The following is a 9,784-nucleotide window of genomic DNA, read 5'->3' on the forward strand; positions in this document are numbered from 1 at the left end:
GCTATTAAATTTTTCTTTAAATTGCACATAATGAGCTCTAGGAATCCCAATCTGAGCCCAACAGTGCAAGATATTCAGGGCTGAGATTTGGGATCTCTTTCTTGTTGCTTCCTTAATCAGGGCATAAGAATTGCAAATCACCTGAGGGGGCCTAGTTCCCTCCCCCATGGAATTTTCAGGAAGTTGTGCTTGCAAAGCTTTGGTGCAATAGAGCAAAACATCAGCCTGGGGGGAAATTTACTAAAGGTAGGTGGAGGGGATAGACTCAATGTGATTCTGAATGATGTGTGTGTGCGCACATGCAGCTATTTCTACAAAACAGGCAATACAAACATTCTGGATAAATTTTCCCTCCCACCAGATAGAAATCCAAGGTGTTCAGTACTTGTTCTGCCAACTATTCCCAAATGCCATCTCTCCATTAATACATTCAACTGGCTTGTTACAATACAAATGGGGCAAGAAAGAAAAGTTTACAATGAGTTTCCACCCTCCCCCCACAATCTAATTTTTTCTTCTGAGGCTTCACATGGCACCAGTGGCTCCAGGACTCCTTCCTTCTGCAGCTCTCACAGGCATCTGGGGAATGGTAGGACTTGGGAAGATGTTCCACTCAGATTGCATGGTGGCTTTTTAGTGAATGGCTGGATTCAAAACCCAATTCCATGGCTCAGATGGATGGAGGCAGCATCTGGGTCTGTGTGTTCTGCTTCCAAAGGTTTGGGGGAGGATTGCAGGGCTGAAAGATACAAGAACAAGGTCTCCCCCCTTTCTGGGTGGACTCTTCCAGGAGAGGCAGACAAAGGTATGGAGAACAGAGAACAAAGGACAAGAAAAGAATTGGAAGGGAGGGTAGCTTGCAGGCAGTTTGAAAAGGCATTAATACTGCAGTTATTAAAGAAACAGACAAATGAGGAACAACAAAATGAAATGTTTCACTTTTGAACTTGACTATTCGCAACATATTAAGGACAAGAACTTGCAACTTGAAAGAAAAAAAATGCTAGGCAGCTTGAGAATGCTGAAAACTCCAAATAATTTTAAAAGCCTAATATTTTAAGATGTGCAACTTGCCAAGGGCAGGAGGATCTGCCTTTAACATTTATTCTAAAATAGATCACATTATTTTAGAGATTGGAAAATGCTTATTTGTTTCAGAAAAGTTTCATAGTAGTTTCACCAGTAAGTAATAGGATAAGAAAAGTAACTTAAGAAAATTATTTCCTCCAAACAAGCAGACTTGAACTTCAAAAGGCTCTTGTAAATAGACACACATTTTTACCTATCTCTTTTTCATTCTGGCCTGGACAGGAAGCTGATTCCTGTCCCAGGCTTCAAGCAAGCTCTCAACTGGGAAACCTACCTTAGCCCTTGAATTGGAACCTCCCGTGCTTATATAAAGGGATTTTCCTGTAACGCTAAAGGGCATTATACGCCGGAAGCCTCCTTGTGAGACTTCCTCCTTCCACCACAGTTTTGTGGGCCCAAAAAGGGGACTCACAGAGCACTCTCTCTCAGAGTACGTGGGCTCCTTGAGGGATCCGCCATTTTTTCAGACCAAAAAGGGGTCTGCAGAGACACTTCAGATTCCCCCCTCAGAAGGTACGGATTACTCTTCGACCAGCCGGCTTCACGCCACTGTTTTGCGGACCTCCAATGTCCGTGAGGACCTCTGCTTGCTCTCAGAGGTAAGTGGCCGCTCCTAGCCAGAGGCTTAATTTCCTATCTTTGCTTTGCTTACAGGCCCTTACCAACTAGTTGCCCAAATCCAATTCTTTCATTCACTCATTCCATTTCATTTTCACACAGCCTCTCCCTTTTCCCTAACAAAAGGTTCTGTGCTCTGACCAAACCCCCATGCTTTCCAGGTTCTGCCAATTAAACAGATCCTTTCTGTGACTAGGAAAGACCAGAAGAAGCAAAATCCAACTGTGATTGGGAAAAAAAGGTCTTCTCACTCACATAAACAAAAATACACACATTTCTTTGTTCCCCTGGGCTTTAAACTTAAAATTTCACCTTCTTTCCAAAGCAGCCCTTGAGCTCAAACTCTCAAAACTCCCTTTACTACCCTAACTCCACATGGGCAAGGCTTGGGAAACCTATCCACAGAAACAAAAGGGTCTGCTGCCAGCAAGATGGGGCTTACCAGTCTCAGTCCATTGGAGAGGTTAGCTTGGAGTCCCATCTGGGGTGCCAAATTGTCAGAAGTAAGTCTTCATCCTGGTTCAGCCAAGCTGGGAATAAATAAGCAACATGGTGACTGCTTTAGGAAGAAGGTTACAGTTTATTGAAGAAGCAGAAAGGTGGTCCTTGCAAGAAAAAGCAGAGGAGAGGAAAGAGGGGTTGAGCTCATGGGCAGTTTGTTTTTATACCCTCTCTAGCCTTGTTTGGAATAGTTTCCTGTTCCTGTAGCATGAACCTTGAGGCTATTTCTGAGTGGTTTTCTAGGCCTTGATAACTGTGGTTTAATCTTATTACCATATCCTGCTTCCCAGGTGATGGGCTTATGACTCCTAGAGTTTGGGTGGGGCATGCAAATCTTCTCTTTGTCTTCTTGATTGCTCTGGCTTCAATTCTCTGATGGTTTTACATCTGCATTTGTATGGGGCTAGCTCTTGCTTGGGGCAGAGAGATAGATTTGGGGCCAGGTTTGGTTTTAAAAAGTCCTTTTGAGGAAAAATATATTTTTCTGCCCTTTTAGTATTTCCTTGTCAGCATGGGAGGTTCCAATTCAAGGGCTTAGGTAGGTTTCCCAGTTGAGAGCTTGCTTGAAGCCTGGGACAGGAATCAGCTTCCTGTCCAGGCTGGAATGAAAAAGAGATAGGTAAAAATAGACTTTGCTTAGGGCTTTGCTGGGGAACCAATTTGGCTAAATAAAGGTACATAAAAGGGAAAATAAGAAATAGTGATTCCCTCTATCTCTCTATCTCTCTCTCTTCTCTATGCAACCATGTGGTATGTTTAAAATGTGTGCCTTCCCTAATTTGAGTTATCTGAAATTTATGATGGGAATGACTAGGATGTGTAAAACTAAGTCTTCTGTTCTCTTGTCTTTGTGTATATATGTTTGTCAAAGTCTGTGTGTAAGAGGTAAATGTGACTGTTAACTGTTTCAAATCCAAAGAAAAAAGAATTTTAAATTCTGCTAGAAATTCTGCTTAAAATAAGCCACAAAAAGGAAATACCTCACTCTGTTTGTCTGGCCAACAAACAGAGTGAAGAAAAATGTGTTTGTTTGTTTGTTTTCCTCTTTCTCTCTGTGTACTCTTAAGAAAAGCCTAAAGTTAGCAGGAGGGAATGTTTTAAGTTCATCTGCTGGAAAGGTTTCACTCTTACATTTAATAATGTATAATAAAATTGGAAGGGACCTTGGAGGTCATCTAGTCCAACCCCCTGCTCAGGCAGAAAACCCTATACGAACTTTATCAAATGCCTTACTGAAGTCCAAGAACATTATATCCACAGCATTCCTCTAGTCCACTAATTTTGTAACTGGGTCAAAGAATGCAATAAGATGTGTCTAGCATGATCTATTTTTGACAAACCCATGTTGGCTTTTGGTAATGACTTTGTTTGCCTCTAGGTGTTCGCAGATTCTTGTTTGATTATCTTTTCCAGAATCTTCCCAGGTATTGAGGTCAGGCTGATAGGTCTGTTGTTTCCTAGATCTATTTTTATTTTTATTTTGAAGAGGGGAACTACATCAGCTCTTTTCCAGTCCTCTGGTAGTTCCCTAGTGCTCCAGGGTCTTTGAAAAATATAGTTCAGTGGTTCTGAGATCACATCTGCCAGTTCCTTGAGAACCTTGGGGTGTAATCCATCTGGTCTTGGTGATTTTAACTCTTCTAGGCTGGATAAGTGCTTGCTCACCATTTTCTTGCCTAACTTAACTTGTGCTTCTAATCTATTTTTTATGGTAATGTTTTTGATATGTTGGACTGTTTGCTTTTTATTATTTTTGACTGTGGTCACAAGCCTTAGTTCATTTTGAGCCTTAACTTTCTTCAGCTCATCTTTGCAGGCTCAGACTATTTGCTAATATTCTGCTGTAGTTATGTGCCCGTTTCCACTTTTTATACTGATCCAAATGCATTCAAGACAGTTTCCATCATTGTTGTGCCCTAATTCTGTAGACATGTAGTTATTTCTTATATAGAGAGAAGCTCTGCCTCCTCTTTTATTTGGTCTGTTTCTTTTAAACAATTGAAATCCCTCTAGCTGAATGTTCCATTTGTGGGTTTTAACCCACCATGTTTCTATAATGACAACTATATCATATTTGCCCTCATTCTTTATGACTGACACCTATGCATTAGTCCACTTTGTGTGACACTCACTATTAAAAGCTTGATTTTGCTTAATAGCAAGATTGATATTCTTGTCCATACAGGGATGGACAATATGCTAACCCTAACAGGGATGTTCTGTATCAATTAACTCACTGTCCCTTGTTTAAAACTTCCTCCAGTCCTCCTTGTATTTGCCAAGATATTTCCTCTTTGGAGTGAGGAGGGGGTATCCTGCCTGCTGGGTCCTGCCCCAAGCTCTGGAAAATCATTCCGCAATATGTTGTAAATGAATTTGTGTTCTAAATGGGTTTTATCTATCTATCCTTTTCCTGAAAAATATGTGTTTATCTACAAGAGCCTTTTGAAGTTCAAGTCTGCTTGTTTGGAGGAAATAATTTTCTTAAGTTACTTTTCTTATCCTATCACTTACTGGTGAAACTACTATGAAACTTTTCTGAAACAAATAAGCATTTTCCAATCTCTAAAATAATGTGATCTATTTTAGAATAAATGTTAAAGGCAGATCCTCCTGCCCTTGGCAAGTTGCACATCTTAAAATATTAGGCTTTTAAAATTATTTGGAGTTTTCAGCATTCTCAAGCTGCCTAGCATTTTTTTTTCTTTCAAGTTGCAAGTTCTTGTCCTTAATATGTTGCGAATGGTCAAGTTCAAAAGTGAAACATTTTATTTTGTTGTTCTTCATTTGTCTGTTTCTTTAATAACTGCAGGTATTAATGCCTTTTCAAACTGCCTGCAAGCTACCCCCCTTCCAATTCTTTTCTTGTCCTTTGTTCTCTGTTCTCCATACCTTTGTCTGCCTCTCCTGGAAGAGTCCACCCAGAAAGGGGGGGAGACCTTGTTCTTGTATCTTTCAGCCCTGCAATCCTCCCCCAAACCTTTGGAAGCAGAACACACAGACCCAGATGCTGCCACCATCCATCTGAGCCATGGAATTGGGTTTTGAATCCAGCCATCCACTAAAAAGCCACCATGCAATCTGAGTGGAACATCTTCCCAGTCCTACCATTCCCCAGATGCCTGTGAGAGCTGCAGAAGGAAGGAGTCCTGGAGCCACTGGTGCCATGTGAAGCCTCAGAAGAGAAATTTAGATTGTGGGGGGAGGGTGGAAACTCATTGTAAACTTTTCTTTCTTGCCCCATTTGTATTGTAACAAGCCAGTTGAATGTATTAATGGAGAGATGGCATTTGGGAATAGTTGGCAGAACAAGTACTGAACACCTTGGATTTCTATCTGGTGGGAGGGAAAATTTATCCAGAATGTTTGTATTGCCTGTTTTGTAGAAATAGCTGCATGTGCGCACACACACACCATTCAGAATCACATTGAGTCTACCCCCTCCACCTACCTTTAGTAAATTTCCCCCCAGGCTGATGTTTTGCTCTATTGCACCAAAGCTTTGCAAGCACAACTTCCTGAAAATTCCAAGGGGGAGGGAACTAGGCCCCCTCAGGTGATTTGCAATTCTTATGCCCTGATTAAGGAAGCAATAGGAAAGAGATCCCAAATCTCAGCCCTGAATATCTTGCACTGTTGGGCTCAGATTGGAATTCCTAGAGCTCATTATGTGCAATTTAATAGCCTGACATGCTGGCTAACTTCAATTGGACATTACAAACCTGGATGCACTGAACTAAGAGCTAAGGCAGGAAACAACCCTTGAAAATGGGCAGCCAGTAGTCATGTACTAAGGAAAACCATGGCTGTGAAGAATTTTGGGAGGTATGCAAATCTGACTGGAAGCTAAAAGTGACATCCAACATTTGAAAATGATTGGCACAGAATATTGGACACTATAAATTTCTTTTCCACTTAACAAAATTTTGCCCTGACTTTTAGAACTTTATGGGTGCAAGCTCCCCTTTTGGGAGCCACTAAAGGGACCTTTTTCTGCTGCCTCCATTAATGTCTTTTTTTTTTTTTGGCTTAACAGTTTTAAAGTTTGCCTACCAAGTCTCCCTGACCAGATCAATTTTAATGTTGTGCCAATAAGTATGACATTCTCACACTTAAGGCACAAAGCGGGAATTGAGGGAAGTTAGCCCAGAGAAGGAAATATTAAAAGGGCAGAAAAATATATTTTTCCTCAAAAGGACTTTTTAAAACCAAACCTGGCCCCAAATCTATCTATCTGCTCCAAGCAAGAGCTAGCCCCATACAAATGCAGATGTAAAACCATCAGAGAATTGAAGCCAGAGCAATCAAGAAGACAAAGAGAAGATTTGCATGCCCCACCCAAACTCTAGGAGTTATTAGCCCCATCACCTGGGAAGCAGGATATGATAATAGGATTAAACCACAGATATCAAGGCCTAGAAAACCACTCAGAAATAGCCTTAAGGTTCATGCCACAGGAACAGGAAACTATTCCAAACAAGGCTAGAGAGGGTATAAAAACTTACTGCCCATGTGCTCAACCCCTCTTTCCTCTCCTCTGCTTTTTCTTGCAAGGACCATCTTTCTGCTTCTTCAATAAACTGTAACCTTCTTCCCAAAGCAGTCGCCATGTTGCTTATTTTTTCCCGGCTTGGATGAACCAGGAGGAAGACTTACTTCTGACACCCTCGTTGGGGAAGGGGGGGGATAAAGATAGGCTCCAGCATGAGTCCGAAAGCTTGGAAAACCAAACCTCTGGCCCTGGTGACCATCCCAGATTGGATCCTGCAAAATTATCATGGGACTTGTATATTCGCCTTCATTCATGAGAAGTCCTCTAGTTCAGTGAATAAACTTTCACATATATCATTTATTCTGAGTCTCTTTTGCATAATTCTATGCACTATTTCTCCTTTATATCTTCTTTTCCCATTAGATCTCTACCTTCTTACTTTTGTGTTTTGGCCAACAGGTTTCTTTTCTATTTTTCTAATTTTTCTTGATCTTCTTATTTGGTTGTAATTCTCAATTTCTTTGCATTGCTTATTCAGATATAACATCTTGTATATTTTTCCTCTTCTTTAGAGACATATAGTTGAGGAAATCTTCCTATGCGTCTTTTTGTTTTTTCTTTCTACTCTATTCAACAAAATGTAATTCAGGGGTTAGAAAAGTATGGTCCTACACACAGGCAAGAAAAGCCAAATGTACAGATATAGAATAGATGGTACCTGGATCTGAGAAAGGGAACTGAGGTGTCCTAATGAACCACCACTATCAATTCCCAGTGAGCCATCACTTAAGTATGCACCAGCAGTATGTGCAGCTGCCAAAAAAGTCATTAACAGTCCTGGCAAAAAGTGTGAGTACTACTTTACACCATGCTGATGAGACTACATTTAGAATACTGCATTCTATTCACAATAGAAAAAGTTGTGACTTGGAAAGTGTGCAGAGAAGAACAACAAAAATGATAATGGGTCTGCAGGCTAAATCATATGACAAACTGTTGAGGGAGCTAGGTATATCTAACCTATTGAAGAGAATGATTAGGGGAACATGGTAACTGTCTTCCAGTACCTGAGGAGTTGTCATGAAGAAGAGGGGATTGACTTACTCTCTAAGGCATCAGAGGGTGGGACAAGAAGTAATGGATGGAAACTTGTCAAAGAGAGATCTAATCTGAAAGTAAGGAGAAAATGTCTGATAGTGAGAGCAATTAATCAATGGAATAGCTTGCCTCCTGGGGTTGCAGGTGCTCCATCATTGGAAGTTTTTGAAGAATAGAATGGACAGCCTTTTAATTCACATGGTATAAGGCTCCTACCTTGAATAGGGGGTTGGATTAGAAGACCTCTGGGGATCCCTTCCAGCCCTATGATTCTAAGATTAAAATGTATTATTTCACTGACCTTATGATAACCATTCTGAGGAAAAGAACTACACAGATCACCTTTGTTATGGAAGAGTAGATTTTAAATAGTCATGGGTGACTACGTTCAATAAAGTTATTATAATTTTTGCACCTATCAACAATCCATTCCCCTCACTCCTTGTTCTTCTTTCCATTCCACTTAATCTCATGAATGTATCTGCATCCTCTTAAACCTGCAACCCACAGCCCACATGACAGCTAGTAATGTGGCCCCTCAAGATATAATTTTTTTTTAAAAAGGAAGTTTGTTATTTATATATATATTCACCATATTATATATATAGCCTAAGACAATTCCTCTTGACACAATGTGGCCCAGGCAAGCCAAAAGATTGGACATCCATGTCTTAAACTATTATATTTCATACATCTAATAACATTGGTTTATAATCTGCAAAAGGTTATGCTGTAATGTATACAAAGCTTTTTTTTAAGCTAAAGATAGCCTTGAATCAAAATAAATTATTATAACTACTGTATTACAAGGTTACTATTGCAATTAATAGGAAATAATATTAATACTGAAGCTTGGAATAAAATGAAAACACTCAAACAACAATTATCAATTAAAGTGACTTTATAACAGAATGTGTTTGATTGGGGGATTGGATACAGAATTCGGATCATTCCAATCACATTTCTGAAACGAATTGTATAATATGCTTTTTATTCCAAATAGGATCCAACACACCAAATCACTCCCATAAGCATTATCAGATAATGCTTTTTTCCTTCATGTATACTCACTACATACACTATACATTGCTAGTGACTCCTACATAACTATATCCCTGTGTTCATTCTAAAGTAAAATGTTTTCTTACGCCTTATATAGAGAATTAGTTTATTTCAATTCAGTCTATGTTTAAGTACCAGCTTTTTATTTTAGATTAGGAATTACATGAAGGAATTACATGGAAACCCATGCAGGCAACCGAGTAGGCTGGCAGAATAAAAATGCTCAGCTCTTCTCTAAAAAAGAGAGTTACTGAGAAGAGTGCTTCCAACATTCAACAATAGCCTAGGAAAACAACATAATAATATATGCAGGCAGTTGCAATGGGGGTGGGTTATTAACAAGCCTGATTTAAATAGCCACATGCTCTGTCATTCTTTTTAGTACATTTTCTTTTCTCATATACGGGGATGAAAGCCTACTCCTTGCTTCCTTTGATTGGCATTTACTCAGAAATCTATTTTCCATAGCATTTATTTTTAATTACTGTAAGGATATAGGCTTGCTGTTTAATGAGAGCATCCATTCCTGGTGATATTTACATTCCAACTCCAGTCTCGTAAGTCATAACAGAATCGGGATGATAAATTTTCTACTTGTATCGAGCGCTACAAATATGACTTTAATATCAACTAACAGGGTAAGTGAAAGATGCATAAACAGGATTTAATTCTGTAGGCCAGGAAATGGGAAAACAACAAACTGGAAAGCGCTAATTTATGTTCTCAAGCAGGTATATTTAGTAACTAGGCTCTCACAAGCAAAATTCTAAACTTGGATTAATAAGACGCACGGAAACCAAAACACGAAGATGAAACTTTATCCGTACAAGTTACTACCTTAGGTTCAGAATCGGAACTACGTTTCCCAAGAGCCCACGCGGCTTTTATCTTTAAACGGAAGTAGGTCATTGGAAAGATGATTAA

Source organism: Crotalus tigris, unplaced genomic scaffold (assembly GCF_016545835.1).
Source record: "Crotalus tigris isolate CLP2741 ecotype Arizona unplaced genomic scaffold, ASM1654583v1 scf7180000024472.5447098, whole genome shotgun sequence".
In the NCBI taxonomy this organism is placed as follows: domain Eukaryota; kingdom Metazoa; phylum Chordata; class Lepidosauria; order Squamata; family Viperidae; genus Crotalus; species Crotalus tigris.